The 23,272-nt window shown below is 43.8% G+C and overlaps 1 long non-coding RNA gene across 1 annotated transcript; it reads right to left on the bottom strand.

Moving 5' to 3' along the window:
- Positions 1 to 206: 206 nt before the first annotated feature.
- LOC132432380 (uncharacterized) lies at positions 207 to 9,602 on the bottom strand. Its single transcript, XR_009520886.1, has 5 exons — positions 9,334 to 9,602; positions 3,731 to 3,900; positions 2,646 to 2,779; positions 2,425 to 2,547; positions 207 to 1,461 (listed from the first exon to the last, which is right to left on the bottom strand). It is a non-coding gene; the product is annotated as an uncharacterized lncRNA (long non-coding RNA).
- Between the last annotated feature and the right edge of the window lie 13,670 nt (positions 9,603 to 23,272).

Consider the following 23,272-nt stretch of genomic DNA (forward strand, 5'->3'; position numbering starts at 1 on the left):
TCTTAAGCATGGCATCTCACATGGTTGCCACCTTCTCCCACCCACCTTCACTGTTTATTTCTGCCTTCGTACTCCACCAGAGTACGTACAGTTATTATTTACGGTTCTACAGGTATGCTGTGCTACCTCAGGCCTCCACACCTTTACTCAGGCTGTTTCCTATGCCTGGAATGCTTCCCCCATCCTCAAATCCATCTGCCTTGTACCTGCCTCCTGTTCAAGTCTGCTCAGGATACCACAACAAAATACCACAGACTGGGTAGCATAAATGAGAAAAATTTATTTCTTCAGTGTTCTAGAGGCTAGAGGTCCATGATCAAGGTGCCAGCAATCTCAGTTTCTGGTGAGAGTGCTCTTCCTGGCTTACAGACAGCTGCCTTCTCTCTGTGTGCTCATGTGGGCTTTGCTCCATGTGTGTAGGAAGAGAGAGCTCTCTGCTGTCTCTTCTTCTTCTTACAAAGCCACCAATGCTATGGGATGAGGGCCCCACCCTTATGATTTCATTTAATCTAATTGCTTCCCTAAAGGCCCTCTGCCTATATACAATCACATCGAGGGTTAGAGTTCAACATATGAATCTGGCAGACACAATTTAGTCCATAACACCTCCATGATAGCACTCATCCCTATGTATTACGATGTTTTATTTTCATGTCTTTCTCCTCCATTGGATTCTAAGTTCTTGAGGAAAATTAGAATCGTCTCTGAATCCTTATGTTGGTGAAGCCTGGTCCAGGTTTTGTGAAGCCCGAGGCTTATAAAATGTGATGGGTCCTCACTAAGGAAGGGATTAAAAGTTAGGTCCGGGGCTTCCCTGGTGGCGCAGTGGTTGAGAGTCTGCCTGCCGATGCAGGGGACACGGGTTCGTGCCCCGGTCCGGGAAGATCCCACATGCTGCGGAGCGGCTGGGCCCGTGAGCCATGGCCGCTGAGCCTGCGCGTCCAGAAACTGTGCTCCGCAACGGGAGAGGCCACAACAGTGAGAGGCCCGCGTACCACAAAAAAAAAAAAAAAAGTTAGGTCCGAAGTGACTTGAAAAAGGGCTCATGCAAGTGAGGAGCCCTGGAGCTTCAGCGTCATAGCTTCACAGTCTACTGCCTCTGGGCTAACAATAAAAAGCTTCATTGGGTCCTACAAAGACCACAGGCTGGGGCGCATTCAAATTTCTCATGCGACTTTGGGCAGGTAATTTCATTATCCACACTTCAGTGTTTCTGTGTATGTAAAATGGGCTCATAATACCTGCCATGAGGTTGTTTTGAGGATGTAATTAAATAACCTGAAAATACATTAAATATTTGTTTACTTGCTCATTGTCTGTGTTTCCAACTACGATGTAAGCTCCTTTCAGAAAAGAGACTCTGCCTTGGTTGTGAATGAATCTCTTCCAAGATGGTGCCTGGAAATGGGTGGATGCTCCATAAATATTTGCTGGGTGAAAGAACGCAGTGCCTTGTGGGACCTGAAAGAATGGTGCTCGGTAAGTTCTCCCAATTGTAACTATTGCTACTATTAATGAGTCTTAGTTAAATGAATAAGGAAGAGACGGAAAATACCAATGATCAGAAGATGTAAAACATCGCTGATAGCTAGACTCTGGAGAGCATTACCATTCAAAACCTCTTATTGTCTTAAATGTTTTTAAACTGAGAATAAGAATACATCTGGAAGGAAAGAAGGAAGAAAGGAAGTTGAGGGAGGGAAGGAGGGAAGTAGGAGAGGGAGGGAGAGAGGAAAAGAAAAAGAGAGAGAGACAGACCAATAAATAAATAAAACAAAAGAACACTGAAAACCATCCAGGCAATGGGGAGAGTCAAAATAGGAAAGCCCCAGAAATTTGACATCGTTCCTTCCAGGACCAAGATAGCTTACATCAGCTCCCTCTGTGCTCTCCAGGGAGTAGGGAGTGTTGCTGGGTGCAGAATGCTCTCCAATCAGCCTTCTAAGAGGGGGCAGGCAACCTCAAATCATGTCAGGCCCCAGTCTCTTCCAGCTTGGAGCTGAAAAGCCAGTCCTCCAACTTAACTCTGAACTCCTCACCCCAATCAATTAAGAGAAATCCCATCAAAAACCCCAAGTAAGTTTGCTTGGCCTGACCTAGCGAAAGAGGCATTGCTCCTGCTGGAAGAATCTATCATTTTTAAATGGCTCACACTGATGGTTGAGGAATTCAGGGAGAGAGGCTGAATCCCAGCACCTCAAGAGCCTAGAGGGACCCCCACACTCACAGAGGGCCCCCTTCATTAGAGATGGGGAAACTGAGGCTGCAAGACAACCAGCTACTTTGTCAGGGTCACAGAGCTTCATTATTACTATCATTAAAGGGAATCCCTGAGATAGACCTAGCCTCCTACACAGTGCATTTAATTCTCACACTTGACTGTGTCAGTAACTCTGACTCATGGTTCAAGAATAAGACCCTCACCTCAGCTTCACAGATCTTGTTTCCGTTTCTCATTCTGCTTTGCATGCGCTGTGGGAGCTCGGACAAGTGACTGCACCTTCCTGGGCTCCAGTCTCAACCTCTGCAATTTGTCTCACACGTGCACTGTCAAGATTAAGCGAGGTAGCATTTTCTTAAAAGCTGGTACTTTTCATGCTTAAATGCTGATTTCCCACCTTCTCCCTTCCTCCCCCTTGCCCTACCTTCTTTCTCCTTCCCTCCACTCCTCTTTCCTTCCTTTGTCCTTCATAGGTGCTACGATGAAGGCAAAGAAGTAGAACACAGGGTCCTTGCTCAGAGGAAGTTCATCTCCAATCAGGCTTCAGTTTTCACTTCTCTAACACATAAAGGCGGGGATACACAGATGTCCATTCCCTGTCCTCAAGGAGCTTATAGAAAACCAGAGCTAAATACAAGGGGGAGAAGACCCCACAGGAAGCATGACATTTTATAAACATTTTCAAGCGTTCAGAAATCATGAAGAAGGGAGGGAATAGCCACGTCAGGGTCCAGCAGTAAGGTGTCAGAGGGGGAAACCCAAGACTATAGTTCTCCTTGCCTGATGCAAAAAACAAGCCAAAAAAAAAATGTTAAAGGGAAGTAGAAGTTCGCCAGTCAGGGCAACTATTTCTGGGCACCGCATTTTCTGAAGAGAATCTGGTGCGTACCAACTACTACATTTTTTTTAGTCCTCTGGGTCCTATGATTATTGAACCTCGTGGGAAAAAATCTAAACGTACATGAAACTGAAACAAGAGAAAGAAAATGAAAGGAGAAGAGGAAAGAAGAAGGAAGAAAGAAAGGAAACTACCTTGGGCTTTCACTTCTAAGTACTAAGTCCCAGACCAGTTCCCTTTATTTATTCATTCTATGAGTGACAAAAAGGAGGAAAAGGGGTGGGGGAAGGGGGGGGGGAGGTGGAAGGAAGAAGGAAGGGTGGGAAGAAAACTTGGAGATGAATATTATCTTCTGTTTAAACAAGAGGAAACTAAGGTCAAGAGAAAATGCCTTGCCCAAGGCAGCAGAGTCATAAGAAGAAGAACTAGGACTGAAAGCCAGCTCTGTGTGACTGCAAAGCTTGGACTCCCTCAGGACATCCTGATCCCTGGGTCAGAGTCCACTTTATCCCCCAAATGATAGCACCAGCGGTAAGGTATGGTCTGAAGAGCCAGGACATCATGGAAGCAGCAATAAAAAGCACAGAGCAAAGAGCCCTCCCAGGTGCCCAGTGAATCCCACCACTCCTGCAATTATCTCCACAAGATTAACTTCTCCCTGTGCTACTGACCAAGTTAACCCTGGGTGGGTCACTTAACCTCTCTGGCCCAAAGTTGTCTTCTCTGTAAAATGGGTCCATAACATCTTCATCATTTGATGAAAGGACTGGATTAGCTGAAATCTTGAGCTCCTGTCCAGGTTGAAGTTTTTAGATGTTACTCACATCACAGAATTTCACACCTAGAAAAAAAAGTGTAGAAATTCATGTGTCTCAAGCTTGAGAAATGGCTAGACTCTCGGCAGAGATTACCATTTGGCCCATTTGTTCTCTTCTGTTGCATAATGATAGAATTTTTAGTTGGTCACAACACTGCCCAACTAAAGAGATTACTTGGCCTCCCTTGAAGGTAGGGGTGGCCATATGATCAAACTATAGGTAGTGGATGTGAAAAAAAGTGATGTGTGTAAATTCTGCTCTTAAAAAGAAATGGTAGGCTCTCTACTTTCCTCCTTGCCTCCTTCCTTTTGGATGAAATGCACACTTGATGGCAGGAACTGGGGCTGCCTTCTTGGATCACAGGTTGGAAGGCCCATGATGAGGACTATAGAGCAACGTGATGGGAAGAGCTCGGGTCCTGATGCTCAAGAAACCATCATTCTATCCCTGGAACGCCTACCTGGACTTCATACATGAGAGAGAAATAAATTCCTACCTTGTTTATGCTACTGTCTTCTAACAAATACATCTTTTTTAAGGAAAAAAAATCACAGATTGTCCAATTTGGGAAACACACTGCACGGAAAGTGAAATGGAAAACATTTTAGACTTATTCATGGTGTTGCCATAGTCATAAATAGAAAGTCAAATGGGGCCACTGAAATCTCACATCTATACATAGAAATGGAGGTGGGGGAGGATGATTATGTTTATATGGAATGGGGAGAGGGCTGGATAACCATTTCAATGGATACACAAAATTATCACAAAACTTTTAAATTGCACTCACCCCTACCCTGAACCCAGGGGCCAGCGGAGCCCAGTTAGAGGAAAAATGATCTAATCCATTCATTTTCAAACCAAATTCCACTCTGACTCCAGGACAATATCTGGTAGCGGGAGAAGTCCAGGGAGGATGAGGCAGGACAAGATGAGATCAGCAGATCTCCAGGCCCCACCACTTGCCTCAACCGCGGCACCACTGTTTTTATCTGTTTTACATACTGAGGTCCCACAGAAGAATTCAAATGACTCTGTTGTTCAGGTTTGAATAAGTTCAACCTCCTGGTTAATAGAGGAAGGAACTACTACCCAGAAAGGGGAATTGACTTGTCTACAGCCACATAGTGAGGAAGAGGACAATTTCCCAGGCCTAGGAATCAGCCTCTTTCACTGAATCATACCTATTTATTGATCAGGCCAGACCCAGCTTCTAGCCCGGGGATAACCCTCTCTTATCCAAGAGTCAGAGCTTCCCTTTTGTTTGTGATTTTTAAGTGACTCTCTCATCCACACCGGTGCTTCAGCCAGAAGAGAAACAGCCTTTGACCACAGCAGATGCTCATAGCCTGAGAACGAGCCAGTGAATTCCTATACAGGCCCCAGGAAGTCACAGGCCATCCAGCCTGCTCAGCTGACCCAGAGAGGTTGGATCTTTCCTGGTCAGGATGGGCCTTGAGAGTAGAGCAAGGGAAGACGTCACATTTCCTGTTGCATCAGGACCATGACAAAAGGTGTCTTCTTCTCAGAAGGTAGGATCAGGTGGGTGCCAGGAACAAGCCCCCGAATTCCTAGGCACAAGTGTTAGTCACTCAGATTAAGATTAAAAGTGATTGAGGGGCTTCCCTGGTGGCGCAGTGGTTGAGAGTCTGCCTGCCGACGCAGGGCACACGGGTTCGTGCCCCGGTCCCGGAAGATCCCACATGCCGTGGAGCGGCTGGGCCCGTGAGCCGTGGCTGCTGAGCCTGCACGTCCGGAGCCTGTGCTCCGCAACGGGAGAGGCCACAACAGTGAGAGGCCTGCGTACCCCAAGAAAAAAAAAAAAAGTGATTGAGAATTCCCTGGTGGTCCAGTGGTTAGGACTCGGTGCTTTCACTGCCAGGCCCAGGTTCAATCCCTGGTCGGGGAACTAAGATCCTGCAAGCCACGCAGTCCGGCCAAAAAGAAAAAGATTAAAAGTGATTATTTATTGGAATGATTCAGAAGTTCCCAGTTCTCAAAGGCCTTTTATACTCATTATCTTGGTTGGGGGCTCATACAGTGCTAGAGGGGAGGTGGGTCAGAAATCAATATGGCCTCATGATGCCGTCATAGACACTGGAGGCCCATCGGGATCTCACTAGAATGTGAATTCCTCCAGGGAAGGGCATTGGGTTGATTTTGTTCACTATTTCCCTAGTATTTATGGCACTACACTTGCACTGATGCCCACTAACTGTTTGCTTCATAAGTGAAGAAACAGCCTCTGCCAATCTTCCCAACCTCATCTCTCCTCAATCCCCCCATTAATACACCACCCACTTGTCCCTCCAGTCACTGAACCACAGGCAAGTCCCCAAGCGGAGGCAGCATTCTCTCCAGCCTGCGGGGTTTATACACACTCCTTTCTGAGCCTGAAATGGTCTCTGCCACCTTTTCCTTCTACCGGACCTTTCTATCTCAATCTTGACATTCAGGGCTGCTGTGTTCAGATAAGCAAGTTGTTCACCAGGCAAGAGTGATCAGCCTAGGAGGCAACTGGGGACACAAGGATCTGCTTAGGCTCTGCTTGCCAAGCTGTACATCCAGGTATGAGGCTACATTTGTCCAGAAAAGGAGGAGCCTTTTTCAAATTTTCACAGAGCTTCCATAAGGGCTAGGGTCCTGTTGACATCAGTTCTTCCAGGGGGCATTTACCCATATCCCAGAGCAGCTTAGAATCCACTCACAGTCTCTAGCCTTGATCGTTTCCCCCCAGAAGCTATGAGGTCTACCACTGCAGAGGTTGTCTTGTTAGAAGTTGTCTCAACCATTAAGACGGTGCCAGGCCCACAGTAGCGCTTCCAGAAATGTGTATGGAATGACAGAATGAGTGAATGAATAACGATGGGCTTAGAGAGGTGAACTGCCTTTTCCAGGGTCACACAGTCAGTCATTGGCAGAGCTGGCTCGAGCCCCCCAGACCTCCTGGGATCTGGTCCAGAGCTTCCTTCCACAGTGGAAACCCATCTTTCAAACATCCCTTCTGGAAGCCAAGCCCTCAGAGACACCTGATTTAGCAGTGAAGACAAGCCAGATAAACCTAATTAATTTGGAGCACTCTCATGAAGCTTATTCACTCGGTCAGTGAGGGTTACTAGTAAACGGAAATATTTGGGGAGACTCATTTTTCCACCCCCAATTCATAATTCTGTCTACTCGTCACTCTTCACCCAGATGTAAGAGGTGCTAACGCAGTTCAAGCAGGCCCCAGGCCTCCAGCACCACCGTCCTGACCGGGCTTTGCCCCTCGATGCTTATCCTGCAAACTTAAACCAAAGGGGCTTGACCAAGTGGCTTCTCCAAAGGATCCTGGAGCTAAAAGCATCGCACACTTTGGTCTTTGGGGGATAGTGTGATCCAGATCCCCTGATGACAAAGCTGCCCAGGAGAAAGTGAGGAGGAATGCAGAAAATCACCTCACTGGCCGCCGGGAGACCCAGGTCCCTGTCTTGTTAGGATAGGTAATTCCTCATTGGAGAAGTAAGATTTGACCAGAGCCACTTGGCCTGCAGAGGACGATCCCAAGGCAGAGCTGTCTGGAAGATGTGAAAGACGATCAAGAGACAAGGGGCTTTGACTGCTTCTCTCTCCAAGGTGGGGGCTGTGATAGGAGTAGAGAGAACCCAGGAGTAGTCACCACTGCCCGCTCCACCACTTTATTGCTCTGTGACCTTAGGCAAGTCACTGACGGTCTCTGAACCTCAGTTTCTCATCTGAATACGGGAGATAAAAATACATACGTTGAAAAGGGTTTTTTTTTTTTTGGTCACACCCTTCTTTCCGTATCTGCTTATCACTACTAGAGCAGAGAGGAAAGAGCCTGGGCTCCAGGCTCAGACTTGCAGTGTGATCCGGAGTAAGTTACTTCCTTCAGTCTCAATTTTCTCCTTTGTAAAATACTGTCTACCTCATAGAGTTGTTCCAAGGATTAAAAGAAAGGAATATATATGAAGTACTTGTTTAGTAAGTGCTGAACAAGTGTGAACAACTCTTACATTGTGTCTTACTACTAAATTACTAATAAAGACAGACCACAGATTAAAGGGCAGAGTACTGGGATTCCAGCCCCAATTTGGGCACTTGCATTTCGTGATCTTAAATAATTAAGTACCTTCTCTGGGCCTCCATTTATTCCCTCAGTAAAATGAAGGGCTGGGGTCTCCCTAAGGGCCTTCCCCCATTACATTCTGCGGATGCCAGAATCTCTTCCCCTTTGGACCTTCTGCTCCCAGGGCCTGAAATGTCCATTGTCAGCGGGTGGAATTCCCTGCTCATCCTGCAGGGCCAGGTTAAATGAACTTCCTCTGGGCATATTTCCCTAAAGGGCACAGAAACAAGCAAGCAAACAAAGTAAGTCATGGTGCTTTCCCTTGCTTTTAGTGGTCGCCTGGAGTCTGCACTTCCGGCTTTACTTAGTTCTCTTGTCCTCTCCCCACCCAGCAAACCCAGTATCCCTGGAGGGCATGGCTCTGGTAGAATAATAGATTATACCTGGGCTTTGAAGGCAGATCAGGGCCAAACCGAATTCTGTCCCACCTATCTAGATGATATCGGTAAGTCACTTCATCTCTCTAAGACTCAACTGCCTCATCTGAAGAATGGGAGACTAATGTCGACATCACAGGTTGTGAGAATTCAGTGCAGGAACCACCAAGAGCTGGGACGTGAGAATGAAAGGCAGTCACTCTAAAGGGCTGGAAGTTGCCCTTCTCTTCGGAAACGTCCCCGGGGTGTGGCACGAACGAAGCACGAAATACAGTGTTTGGTGGACAGCACTCTGTGCGTGGAGCTGCTTGGAAATCGAAATCCTCCGGCCGCCAGGCCTCCCTGACAGATAAACTGCCGTCACGAAGAGTTAATGTTCAATCACCCTTCCGACCCCGTGCCTTTCAAAAGGAGGACTGGCTGGAAGCCCTGGACTGCTCCCACTGGGTGCGTGCCTGCCCACCCGAAGAAGTCTGGAGAGGGCGGGGAGTGGGCGGGGAGGCAGGCCAAACAAAATCTGTTTCTGTGACGTCACCGCAAACACTCTCCCAGATAAATGCCCAGCTACAAAGCATCTGCATTGCGTGCCAAAACGTCCGGCTGGGCAGAAAACAAGAAATCAGGTCCCCCGTGGCCCGCACAGTCCCGCCCCGGGCGCTTGCCTCCCAGGCCCGGGACGGAGGGACGGCCGGAGCCCAGCGGCCCAGGGAGAACCACAGCTGGCTCAGCTCCCGGCCGCCCTCCCCGCCCCCCGGCGACAGGCCCCGCACCGGCTCGCAGGACAACCAATCAGCGCTTCCTTCTCCCCCAGAACCTGAAGGGACCGCCCGGATCCGCGGCTGCGGGAGGAAAGCCGGCAACCAAAACAAACAGAAACGCGAATGCCTAGGAAACGCGCAAAGCGGGCCACGCAGGCGGCAGAGGTAACGCTGAAAGAAACCGCGACTGACCTCCTTGAAGATGTTAGAAGATATTCCACCTGTGAAAACGACGACAGAAATATTGAGGACGGAAGAGGAGGAGAATCGGAGAGTCAGTGCCCTTGGGGGGAAAAAAATAAGACGGCTGAAATTTTAAAAAGAAAGTCAATACTCCAAACGCAGCAGTTGGCCCCCCACAGGGAGTTAATTATTCATGGATTGCATCACCCATCCCTGTGCCGTCCTGTCCCTCCTTTCGCAGCTTAAAGTCCAGGCTCCATCATTTTAATGACTCGGCCTCAACTCCCTTGCACCCGCACCCATCAGTGTGCGCACCTGCACATTGCAAGCTGGGTAAATACAACTCTCCCGCCCGCCCTCACCTGCGTCCACCCGGCTGTACGTGGCGGAAGAAGCACACCGCCTGGCTGACTCCTCTCAACAAACTCCTGAAACCAAGCCCAAGTCCTACTGCACTTCCCGAGTGAATTCCGTTCCACTCCTCTAAAGGACCGTTCGACATCTTCTCTCTTGTCGTTCCCAACACCTCCTCCCGCACCCTTCCTCACGGCTGCTAATCTTGCTTTGATTTTACTGAGGAAATAGACTCAGTCAGAGAGAACTTCCTCCAGCCACCACCCGCTCCTCCATCCCACACGGATATCCGCGCTTGCCCTTCGCCCATCCTCTCTGCCCTCCCTCCCGGCGTCGGCCACGTCGCTCTGCCTTGTCCTTTCACGGGCCTCACGTCTGCTGGTACTCTGTGCCCACGTCCTTCACTGCCCCAAGCCACCGTCCCTCCTCTCCCGCACCATCACTTTCACCTTCTTGGCTAAATCATTCTCCTCGGCACATAAACATTCTGTAATTTCTCCCATCGTTAGAGACAGGAGCGAACCCAAACCAAACAGGTCTTTTGAGGTTCCATATTTTCCTCCCGCTACCTACCCATTTCTCAGTATCCTTTACAGTACAACTTATCAAGGACAGTCTGCGCCCCCGGTTTTCAAACTGGTTTGGTTTACACACCCACAAAAGAATTCTGAAAATTTATGTACTCTAACACACATTTTACACTGACCTCTAAAATTGTTCATTGTAAGTTTACATAGTTGCAAAGAAACTTATGGCAATTTGTAAATATTGAAAATTTGAAATAAAGGTACTAAGTCACTTTTAAATGATCTAGTTGAAAGTGAATATCATAGTGTTCTGATGCCTACATTTACTTTTAAAAATGTATGAAAGAACTCTTCTCAACAATCAGAAATTTTAGTTTCTTTTATTCCTTGAACTCATATTTTCATTCCATTTACCTCTCCTCCAGAATCTTAACCTAATACAGATTATAAGATTGAAAGTCTTTTATTGATCACCATATCATATCTCTCTAAAATGTATATAAATGCTATATAAGATGTTTTGTTTCCTCTAACCATATGGTTCTAAGCATTAAAAAATTCCATCTGCATTGAGTTATCATTATAATGATTAGTATACACAATTGATCAAAATAACAAATCTGGATTTTAAAAAATAATTCCTAAACATATAAAGTAAGGAAACATACAAAGTATAGGGAATTTATCTCATAATGGGATATCTGAGAATTTTCTTTAGTATATATATCCACTGGTATATAATATTTATCACTAGAGTGACACAGAGTTAAGCATGAATTCTAGTCCTATTTATCATATTTACAGATGTCAGCACAGAGAACTTAGTGTCAAGAATCAGTTCATGGGGAAAGAGTTTTGTTTATAGGACTGCGACTTCATTCTTTGAACTCCTAAGTTGTATGCCAAAAATCACACAGTGAACTATCATCAAAAATTATTTTTAAGAATATACCATCTGATAACTAGTAAATCAGGAGCTCCGTATAGCTGATTGCAAGGTGCCTATCAGATTTTCAAGCAGAGATGTCAAGGGACATCTGTCCTGCGGCAGGAACCGTGGTGCCCCAAGCAGGATCAGGATGTGAGAGGTGGCTGCAGAGGTTGCCCCTGACCCCTGACCACAGGTGGAATGGGGAGAGCGCTGCCCTCAAGTCAACGACTCAGGTTCTTATCACAGGACCAGCCCTGCTGACAGTGTGACCTGGGACAAATTACAAAACCTCTCAGAGCCTCAGTTTCCCCTTGCCCCTTTCATGCAGGTTCATAGATTCTGAAAACAGGAGGAACTCTCACTAGGAACACAGACTTTTTGAGTTCTTTCACTTAGGAGAACAAAATAACACAGATTCAGATGCAACTGAATCACTAGTCACACCCTGAATTTTATTTTATTTTATTTTTTTACTTTTAAATGTAGTAAAATACATATTACATAAAAGTTACCATCTTAACCATTTCCAAGTGTACAGTAGTGTTAAGTATATTCACATTGTTGTGCAACCAACTACCAGAACTTTTTCTTCTTGCAAAACTGAAACTCTATACCCATTAAACAACCATCCGTTCTTCCCTGCCTGCAGTCCCTGGCAGCCACTATTCTACTTCCTGTTTCTATTTCTTTGACTATTCTACATACTTCATATAAGTGAAATTATGCAGTTTGTCTCTTTTTGTGACTGGCTTACTTCATTTAGCAAACTGTCCTCAATATTCATCCATGTCAGAGCGTGTGTCAGAATTTTCTTCCTTGCTAAGGCTGAATGATATTCCATTTCAGGAATATACCAACTGTGAATTTTATTTCATGCTGAGATGAAACTTGTTTATTCAAAAAATATTTATTGAGCACCTACTATGTGTATATACATCTGGATATGATGTGCTTGTGAGCCAAACAGATATAAATTTCATAGTCTAGTGCAAGTGTAAAGTGGATTCATTCTCCTGTCCTATCTTTTCATCCATCAACCAAGCCTCTGGGTCAGAATATCAAGTTGGCATCACAATCCCAGTATTCCAATTTGTAGCCCCGAGACCACCTAGTTCCGTCCTCCACACATACAGCACATCTCCAGACCCTTCCTCACAACAACCCAAACCTCTGCCCCGCTTTGATTCACTCCCTTATAATAGCTGCATAGGTGTCTGTATCTCTCATGAGATTGTAAACTTGTTTGCAAATAAGAAGCAAGTAAGATTTCTGTATCCCCAGCAGTTTAACAAGGTACTTGGCACATAGAAATGTTCAAGAGTTGTTTATTAATATTTGCTCATAAAGCTGGAAAATCCTTCATTTGTTCAAAATTATTCAAATGCAAAATAATTCAAAAATTACTGCTTGCCTACTATGTGCTAAGCTTTCTTCTAGGAGATTGGACTATCGCAAAGAACAAGGCAAGTTTGACCCATACTTTCATGACACGTTCTGGTTAGGGAGTGCAAGAATCAACAATGAGTAAAAAACAGTAAAAGAAATAGCAGACAGCGATTAGAATAGAGTGCTTGAGTATCAAGGGCCTGGGTTTGCACTGCTTTATCCTGGAGGGTCAGGGAAGTCCTCTCTGCAGGAGTGTTAGTGGGGCAGACATCTGATGAGAAGAAGGAGCCCAGCAGGGGAAGGTCACAGGGAAGAGTATTCTAGGCAGAGGAACAGAGAGTGCAGAGGTCCTGAAGCAGGAGAGTTATACTGACGCAGGTTAAAGCCATATTATTCCTAGTTTAGAGATAAGACCATCAAATCTAAGCTTCAGTGACTTGTCCACCTCTCACAGAAGTGGTAGCTAGACTGGGAGTTGAGTACAGTCAGAAAGTAATCATATTTAAAGGGTGTGCAGACATTTTTCAAAGCAGTTCAATCCTCTAAGCCATAGAAAAGAAATAGTTTGACTGAACTTGATCCAAAACAAGCCCACGTTTCTCATCCTGCACAACCCCGCTGGGCCATCCATCTCATCCACTTCTCACGTCTTTCTCCACCTCTACCATGTCCAAGCTGTTGATTCCTATAGGTCTGTCTTCAGCCCAGATGTCTGTTATGTCTATTCTGAGCTAGAGACCCTAGTCCCCAACTGGAATGCAAGCTCTATTTTGTTTTGTATACTGCTGTCCAAAACCAAAGCCTGGCACAGAGTAGGTACTCAATTAACATTTGTTGAATGAATGAATGAGTAACTAAATGAACTGCAGGCCTATTTATCCACCTATTTACTGGACACATCTATCTCAACATCTCAGAGACAGGTGAAGGTCAGCATATCCCAAACAGAGTTCCTCATCTCTACTACTCTCTCCTCCAAACTGCCCTTTCCCCGTTTTCTCTCTCTCTGAGATCAGTACACACTCCACCTGATTGCCCAAGTCAGAAACCTGGGCACCATGTTTGATTTCTTCTCTCTGTTTTCACCCATATCTAATAGGCAATGAAGTCTTCTCAATTCTAACTCTTTATATTTCTAGAATCCGCCCTCCTGCTTGTACATCCCTTCTGGCTTTGCCTTGGCTAAAAATCTTATTGCTTCTCTCCTGGGTTATTGTAATAGTCAACTAACTGTCTCATTTCTTTCTGTCTCTCCTACATAAACCTCTATTCTCTACAATGCCCGTAAGAGTGATCATTTTAAAAAATGTTTTTAAATTCTGAAAGCTACATATTCATTCTAAAGATGTGGAAAGTATAGAAAAAACTTGAAAAAAGAAAACAGAAATCACCAATATTTCCACTATGCAAAGATAACTATAGTTACTTTTTGGTTTTGGTACAGCTCCTCCCAATAATTTTGCATATTTATTCAGTTGTTTATTTATTTTAAATCAAAACCAGAATCACTGTGTTTAAGCTTTGAATTCTTCTTTTTGTCTTGGCATTTTCTTTTGAATGCCTCCCTATACCTTGAAATATTGCCAAATGTACTTGAATGCTTTAAAATATTGTATCAACTGGATGTATTGTGATTTATTTAATCGTTTTCCAATTAGTCAACATTTAGATTGTTTCCAATTTCCTTATGTGCCTTCAGCACACATTCTTGTACATAAACTTTTGTCTTTATTTCTAATTATCTCCTTATGATAAATTCCTAGAAGTAACATTAGTAGAGCAAATTATATGTCCATGCTAAGGCTCTTTTGTCAAGTTGCCTCAGAGAAACTTCCTAGAAATGCAAATCTAATCATGTTACTCCCTTTTGAAAGCCTCCAGAGATACTAGCTCAGACTTCTTAGGTAGGTATACAAGACTGCATGATTTGGCCTCAACTTACCTCTCTGACTTCATCTGCCATTGCTTTCACATGCGATCCCTTTATTTCAACCACATCAAGCTATATATCAGCTCATGAAATGTGTCAGCCCTTTGGACATGGTTGTGTTCTCTGACAAGAACACCATGCTCCCTTTTCTTTATCTAGCCATCTCCTACTTGTTTCAAAATTTAACATTAAGCAATATCTATGTAAGATAGAAAATATCTTCAATTTAAATGCTTGTGGTGAGTTGGGCTCTATACTAAAATATTTCATTTAATCATTATAACCATTTTGCATAAGTATTATGTTATCTCCAACATCCAACTGAAGAAACAGAGGTTCAAGAAGTGAGGGGTTTATGTAGTTAAATGGCAGACTGGAGATTTAAACCCAAGTCTATCTGACTCTGAACCCATGTTCTTTACAATTTGCTTCCTCTCTGATCTTCCTGTCATTTAGACTCCTCTTTTTTTGGGTTTCCAGAGTATCCTGGGCTTACTTTTGTCTTTCTGTTTATCCATCCATCAGTCTCCCTCGTTAGACTGTAAATTCCTTGAGGACAAGAACTATGTCTTATTCAAAGTGTAGGGGCTCAGTGAACATTCACTGAATGAATGAGGAATGAATAAACAAACACTGGCTGTACTCTTATAACTCTGACCTCAGTTTTCCTTAATTTCCTTTGCTGTCACTGATGATGATTTTATGAGCTTGTCTCCTTGGGGGATCACCACTCATTTCCTCTGATGTCTTGATTCATGCTGGGGTCCTCCAACTGAGCAGAGGTGACATCATGGTCGTGGAACTCCCCTGCCAATCAAGGTGGACCCCCAGACAGCCTCCCGTGAATCAGGCAGAAAGAGAAAGATGTCGAGTGAGAGTGCCAGTAGAAAGTTTCTGTTTGCCCACACATGCCAGAGTAATGAGAGGGAAGGAAACACAGAAATAGAAGGCAGAGGCTTAATGGGATGGAAAGAGGCCCCGGTGTGAGGCAGGAACTGGCCTTAAAGGATTAAAAAGAAAATGAAAAGTGAAAACTTGGCACATAGCTTCTACTGGAGTTAAAGAGATGAGGTCCACAGGAGTCATTGTTCACTGAGGCTGTACCACTGATGTCAAAACTCCTTCCAACCCCTCGTTCCAACACCCTGAATTCAAGGGCAGTGCAGTGCTTACTTAGGTACAATGGATTCCACCCCCCCACCCCCCATAAAAGGCACCTTCCATGGGGCAAGTTTCTGAGAGCTGCTTGGACCACATATTCCACAGTTTGGGCACCAAAGTGGCAATTATCCTTTATTCCCCCTCTCCGCCGTCACCACAAACATCATAGCATCCCCACAAATGCCACCTAAGAGTTTGTGTCACCCACTCAGAAGAAGCAGAGTGAACATTCACGTACGTGCATATACTTGGACACACACACACACACACACACACACACACACACACACACACACTTGCGTGCATGCCCAGAGATACACAATTGTGTATTGGCAAATACATGTACATCCTTGCATATATAATTCACACACACACACACACACACACACACACACACACACACTTCCAAACATATACTAAAGAAGGGACTCTAGTCATCTATTCAATCAAAAATATTTAATCGAGTACTTACTCTGTGCTAGCCACTGTGCTCCATCCTAAGGAAATGAAGGATAAGACATTGTCATTGCCTGCAAGGAGGTCACAGTCAATAGGTGAGATAGTTGGACATCTAGTCAATTGCAGAGCAAGATGACAGTGGAAGGTCAGCAAAGCCATCCAACACAACCTCTGGGCTCAGAGTTTTCCCAGGTAGGTGGAGGCAGATCTGATTCTTGACAATAACTAGGAAGAGGTAGCTACATATGCAAAAGCAAAGTGATATGAGTTTGGGAGAATTGCAAGCAATTCAGCATAGCTGGATTTTAGGGGACAAGGGGAAAGGTAGGTGTATCACAAGAAATAGGGGTTGAGGGATAGGAAAATCCCAGATCATGAAAGGAATCCCATGCTGAAATTCCAAATCTAGCGACATGGCAGACTTCATTAACGTAGGATTACCTCTCCCAGAAAAAACACATAGAAATACTGAATAAAATATAACAGTTCTCTCCACTGAATATAGTTCCCTTCCTCTGTTAATACATGGACCAGATCAAAAGACATTCCATGTATCAGAAATAAAAGGAGCATATAAAACCAAGGTAATAACTTCTGGCTGAAGTTGAAGTTGGAGAGGCACATAGAAGCCAAATCACACAGTCCTATATATCCATCTAATAGGACTGAACTGTTTTCTGAAATCCTTCTTCAGAAAGTTTAAAAAGAGAATAACATAATTTGATTGCATAGCCCAGGGTCTATGAACCCCCTGGGATTCCTTCCTGGTGGCAGCAAACACAAAACTGCTTTTTAGAGACCAGGATGCATGGGACTCCCATAGACAACAGAAACCCTGCTATAGATAAGCTCACAATAAAAAATTATAAACCACACACACTCAACCTATTTAGTGTGCAAGATGAAAATTAAAATTCAGAGGGATTTTACTTAGTCACACTTATCAGATTGCTAAAATGTTAAAGTCCAACAGTACCAGTTGTTGAAGATGAAAATCAAATAGAAATTACGTACGCTGCTAGTGATAGTATAAATTTGATACAACTACTTCTGAGAGCATTTTGGCAATAATATCTGTTAGAGCGGTGACGCATATACTCTACCATCTAGCAATTCCATTTCTTTGTGTATTGGGACTAAAAGGAGAAATACATAAAGGAGTCTATGTCTGCACTGTCTGCAATAGCAACAAACTGGAAACAATCTAAATGTCCATCAACTTTATAATGGATTAATAAGGTATGGTTTACCCATACAGTGATGCTACAGTGTTAAATGAACATTACGGATCTGTGTGCCATCATGGATAAATCGCAAAAACACGATGGTGAGTGATTAGAGCAGATTATAAAAAACGTACTACTTTGATACTATTTATATATATGCTTATTTAACACTCACTAAACAATTCTATATAGGGCTCATGGATGCATACATATGTTGGGTCAAGTAAGAAAACCTGATTTGAAAGGGCACGCACCAAATTCAGGATAATAGCTACCTGGCGGAGAGACTGTGTGGAATGAAGGGACTGGGCTAAAATCGTATCTCAACCGCTTCTTTCTTAACAACAACAATATCTGATCTGGAACAAATAGGGCAATATGCTAATCTCTTATAGTTGAGTGGTAGACACACGGTTCTCGTGTTATTCTCTGTATTATATTACATTTTTTGAAATAAATTTAAAAAGAAGAATAAATACCATGTGAAGGATTTTATTCCCTGAGCAGGTGAGTGGCATGGTCAGATTCGTGTTTAGAAGGTTCCCTTTGGCCGCTGTATGGAGGAATTCTTACAAGAATGTAGACTGAAGCAGTGATACCTGGTAAAGAGGCTATTGCAGTTGGTTAAAAAAGAGTTAATGGGGCCTCACATAAATAAAGGGAATAAAGGGAAGGGATGAGTTTGAAAGCTATTTAGGAAGTAAAAATTGCCAATATCTTGTCAAGCTTTTTATTTTCCTTTGGTATTGAACAAATTTCCTTCTGTTCCCTTTTTCAGTTGAAGTGTGACATAGCAATAGACAAATACATGAATCGAAATGTACTGCTTAATAAATTTTCACAAAGTGACTACCACCCACATTAAGTCCTCTCCCAGTCGATATGCCCCCTAACGGTAATCACAAATCTGACTTCTATCACTGTAGATGAGCTTTTTCTGATTTTCTTTTAACGTTGAATTGAATTTATTGAAATAACAGAGGCATTTAGTTATCACGCATAATGAGATGTCTAGACGCAGGTGCCTCCAGAGCTGATCCACCTAGGGCACTGGTCAACTGCTCTGTGAGGTTCTGGCTTTTTCCTTATGGCTGGCAAGGTAGCTGCCAGAGCCCCAGAGCTCTGTGAGGTTCTGGCTTTTTCCTTATGGCTGGCAAGGTAGCTGCCATACCCTCACAGCACAATGTCGAAGGAAGGAAGCAGCAATAACCAGGCTAATGAGACATCTCAAGTGCTTTCCTGTTTTCTCAAATACATAGAACATGATCAGCTGAATGGGGGCTGGGAAAGTCAGTGATCCCCTTTTTGAGAATCTGTGATAGGAGATGAGTAGAGAAAAACAAGGTTGAGTATCATTATGACAGTCAAATAATTTCCTTGGTTTCCTACCAGGCCCTTTCAATGCTAGGAATCAAGTGGTACAAATATTTATTTTGGTTCAAGTGTGTTTTTCTGACCAAGGTATAATCATCGCTCTGGAATTTTCTGTTCTTACTGAACTCCTTGAAATGTATTGTTTTTGCTTGCTTGTTTTGGGTTTTTTCTTTTTTTCCCCCAGTTTTATTGAGATATAATTGACGTACAGCACTGTATAAGTTTCAGGTGCACAGTATAATGTTTGACGTCCATATATTGTGAAATGATTACCACAATAAGTTTAGTTAGTATTCATCATCTCTTATAATACAAAAAATATATATTAAGAAAAATATTTGTTCCTTGTGATGAGAACTCAGGATTTATTCTCTTAACCACTTTCCTATATGCCACACAGCAGTGCTAGCTACATCATCATGTTGTACATTACACTCCTAGTTCTTATCTTGTAACTGGAAGTCTGTACCTTTTGACCACCTTCATCCAGTTCCACCTCTCCACAACCCCTGCCTCTGGTAACCACAAATCTGATGACTTTTTCTATGAGTTTGGTTTTTCTTTTTCTTTTTGTTATTTTTACATTTCACGTATAAGCGAGATCATACAGTATTTGTCTTTTTCTGTCTGACATTTCATTTAGCATAATGCCCTTCATTTCCATCCATGTTGCTGCAAATGTCAGAATTTCTTCTTTTTTATAGCGGAATAATATTCCATTGTATCTATATTCCACAACTTCTTTTTTTTTTTTATTTTTTGCGGTACGCGGGCTTCTCACTGCTGCGGCCTCTCCCCTTGTGGAGCACAGGCTCCGGACGCGCAGGCCCAGCGGCCATGGCTCACGGGCTCAGCCGCTCCACGGCATGTGGGATCCTCCCGGACCGGGGCACGAACCCATTTCCCCTGCATCGGCAGGCGGACTCTCAACCACTGCGCCACCAGGGAAGCCCCTCCACAACTTCTTTATCCATTCATCTGTTGATGGACACTTAGGCTATTTCCATGTCTTGGCTGTTGTAAATAATGCTACTATAAACATGGGGTGCAGATATCTCAACACAGGATTTTCATTCCTTTCAGATATATACCCAGAGGTGGAATGGTTGGATCATATAATAGTTCTACTTTTATTTTTTTGAGGAACCTCCATACTGTTTTTCCACAGTGGCTGTCCCAGTTTACCATGCCGCCAGCCGCGCACAAGGGTTCCCTTTACTTCACAGCTGCACCGGCAATTGTTATATCTCGTCTTTTTGATGTTAGTCATTCTAACAGGCATGAGGTGATATCTCATTGTGGTCTTGATTTGCATTTCCCTAATGATTAGTGATGTAGAACATCTTTTCATGTACCTGTTAGCCATTCCTATACTTCTTTGGAAAAATGTCTATTCAGGTCCATTGTCCATTTTTACATTGGGTTATTTGTTTTTTGCTATTGAGTTGTATGAGTTCTTTACATTTGGGGATATTAACTCCTTTATCAGATATAAGGTTTGCAGATATTTTTTCCCATTCAGTAGGTTGTCTTTTCATTTTGTTAATTGTTTCTTTTGCTGTGAGTTTGCCTGTTTTGAACTTCATAAAAATGAACTCACACAGTATGTATTCTGTTGTGCCTGGTTCCATTCACTCAATATTCTTTCTGTGAAATTCAGTCATATTGTTGTGCATTGCAGGGGTTTGTTCATTTTCATTGCTAAATGGTATTCCTCATGTGAATATTTAATTATACCTTTTAATGATCTTTTTAATTTTCACTTTTTAACTCAATTGTTGATGGGGATTTGAGTTGTTTCCAGTTTTGGTGAGAACACATACATCCCTCTGTTGGGTGTATATTTAGGAGTGGAATTTCTGGGGGATGGGGTGTGCATATTATTGGCTTTAGTAGATACTGCCAAAGTTTCCAAAATGGCTGTACCAGTTTATAACCCCACTTGCAGTGAATGAAAGTTCAATTGTTTCACCTCCTCACCAACATTTGTACTGTCAGTTTTTTTGTTAAGTTAGACAAGGATGTCACAGTATGTAGTAATATCTCACTGTGATTTTAATTTGCATTCCCCCATGACTAACAGAGCTGAGTACACTTCTGTGTTTATCTACCATTTGTATATCCTCTCTTAGAAAGTTTAAAACAGATGTTGTCTCTCTTTTTCTTATTCATTATTATTTACAAACTGTTTTGGTATCAAAAGAAAACTACCAAAGCCTCCCTGAGCCTACATTCATCTCTGACATCTGGGGCCACTCATGCCTCATCTTTTCTCCCAAGGAGGTGAGGGGAATCCAAATGTGATGTGTGCACTCAAGTTTTCAGAAAACTGCAAAGGTCTGTTGAAGGCACAATTATCGTCATTGGAAGGGTTGGTTCATGCAGAAGCTGGAATGTTTTTTCAGGGTTGAATGTCCTAGAAGGGATGCTTACCAGAGATAGGGAGAGGGTCCACATGGAGGACGTCAAAGTCTGACTCATTCTACTTATGATCCTGTAACACCTCCCCTCCTCCCCTTATCACACTACCGTAATTACTTGTCTCTTCTCCTAGACCTACATCTGGCAGAGCTCTTTTCATTTATGTCATTGGTGTAGATAAGTGGTATACACAGGCTTTGGCCCTTGGTAGATCTCAGAAAAACCACCATCAGATAGGACAGAGTCCTCCAAATGACGTCTCTCATAGCTTCCTGTATTCTTTCTTCATAATGCTCTTCTTACTTCTTAATTACCTATTTGTGTGATTATTTGATTTTTTTGCATTCTTCTGTAGCCCATAATTCCCTCGAAGCTGAGACCCTGCCCCTTTTATCCACTGTCCTACCTCATGTGTTTACCAGTGCCCGGTACAGAGTACTTAATTAGTATTAATCAACAAATAACTGAAATCATTTAGATCTGAATCCCAGAGCTGCACCATACCATGGCACAGGCCCCATCTTTCCTTAAGTGCCCATGAAATGGCGTTCTCCCTCCTTGAGACTAGTTTCATTCACCAAGTGTTATTGGAAAGGTATAATGGGAAGACAGGGAGACAAGCAGTATGGAATGACCTGATTTGGTCTCCCCGGCTCCCCCACTAACTTGCTGTGTACCCCCCTCCTCCTGCCAGGGAGTTATTTTGTCTATCTGGAACTTTGTTCCCCTAGATTTGAAAGAAAAACTTTGGACTCTGGCCTTAAGAATCTCCCTCGCTGCATTGTGGGGTCCAAAGTTACAACTCCACTTACAGGAAAATGCTGAGTTAGGACAGGGACCTGAGTGAGGCTTGTGTAGCAGCGAAGAGCAGGCTGACCTTGGTGGCAGAAAGGAAGCCACAAGCCACATGGGTTTATTCCCAGGCCCTGAAATCAAATGGGAGTTTGCCTGGCTGCATTTTAAAATTGCTTGAGACCAATGATTCCCTCTTTCCTTCCATTTTCTCTTTTGACTAGGAATGTCTATAACTGTTATTCTATGCCTGTCCCATCACAGAATTTTGGGAGCAGATAACTTATTTCTTAAGTTTCACGGATTCATAGATGGAGAGGAATTGTGCCTCAGGATGGATTAAACCCAGAAGCTCATCCTTACCTTATTTAGAGGATGTAGTTTGATAATGAGATTTGAGATTTTGAATTGATGCTATAATGTGTTGAGACTTTGGTGAATGTTGGGATAGGGTGAATATACTTTGCATGTGGGCTGGATGTGAATCTTTGGCGGCCACAGGTAGGCAGAATAATGGTCCCCTCAAAGATGCCCATGTCCTAGTCCCCAGAACCTGTGAATATGTTATGTGACGTGGCAAAAGGGGAATTAAGGAATTAAGGTAGCAGATGGAATTAAGGTTGCTAATAACCTGTAACCTCCAGGAAACGGAGCCCCCAAAGACTCCAGAACGAGAAGATAGTACATTTGTGCTGTTTTAAGCCACAAGTTGGTGGTAATTTGTGACAGCAGCAAAATAGGAAATGAACCCAAGCTCTGGCCTGCAGTTTACTCCTCTACGACCTTAAACATCATCTTTGCATTCCTTAGCAGTCCTTATTTCTCAAAATAAGAACTGCTGGAAGGATCAAAAGCGACAAATAGGCCACAGCGCCTGGCACACAGGTGCTTAAACAATGTGAGTGAACGTCCAGCTTCCCCTCTTCTTCCAGGCTGGGGAGACACAGGGAAGGAAAGCAGGGGGCAAATACCATTCTTAGCGGTGCAGCCTCCTTCCTTTGATGTCGCCGGCTGGGTAAAGGACTCCCTTTGTTACCTCCCGAAGCACACCTTATCTACAGTCTGCTCCTTATCTGCTTTCGGGGACCCACAGCTCCCCCTGCCCCGAGGAAACCCCCCTTTTGAATACAAAAGCTCTTTAGAAGACCCTGAGAGGAGAGCAGGACTGGAGCTCTCTCTGTTCACTCTGCAAACAGGCTCTCAGAGATGAAAGAGCTTGGGGCATCCCTATCGACAGTACCATGGCCACCATATTTTCCATTGAGAGAATCCCACGGTGATGCCCTGAGGGGAGGCGAGGCCCCTCGAGGAGCACAGCCTTCAAGTCCCCCTCCTCCCACCCACCCAAGACCAACCCCCTCAATCATTCCGAGCTTCCAACTCCCTC

Source organism: Delphinus delphis, chromosome 1 (assembly GCF_949987515.2).
Source record: "Delphinus delphis chromosome 1, mDelDel1.2, whole genome shotgun sequence".
Taxonomy (NCBI): Eukaryota; Metazoa; Chordata; class Mammalia; order Artiodactyla; family Delphinidae; genus Delphinus; species Delphinus delphis.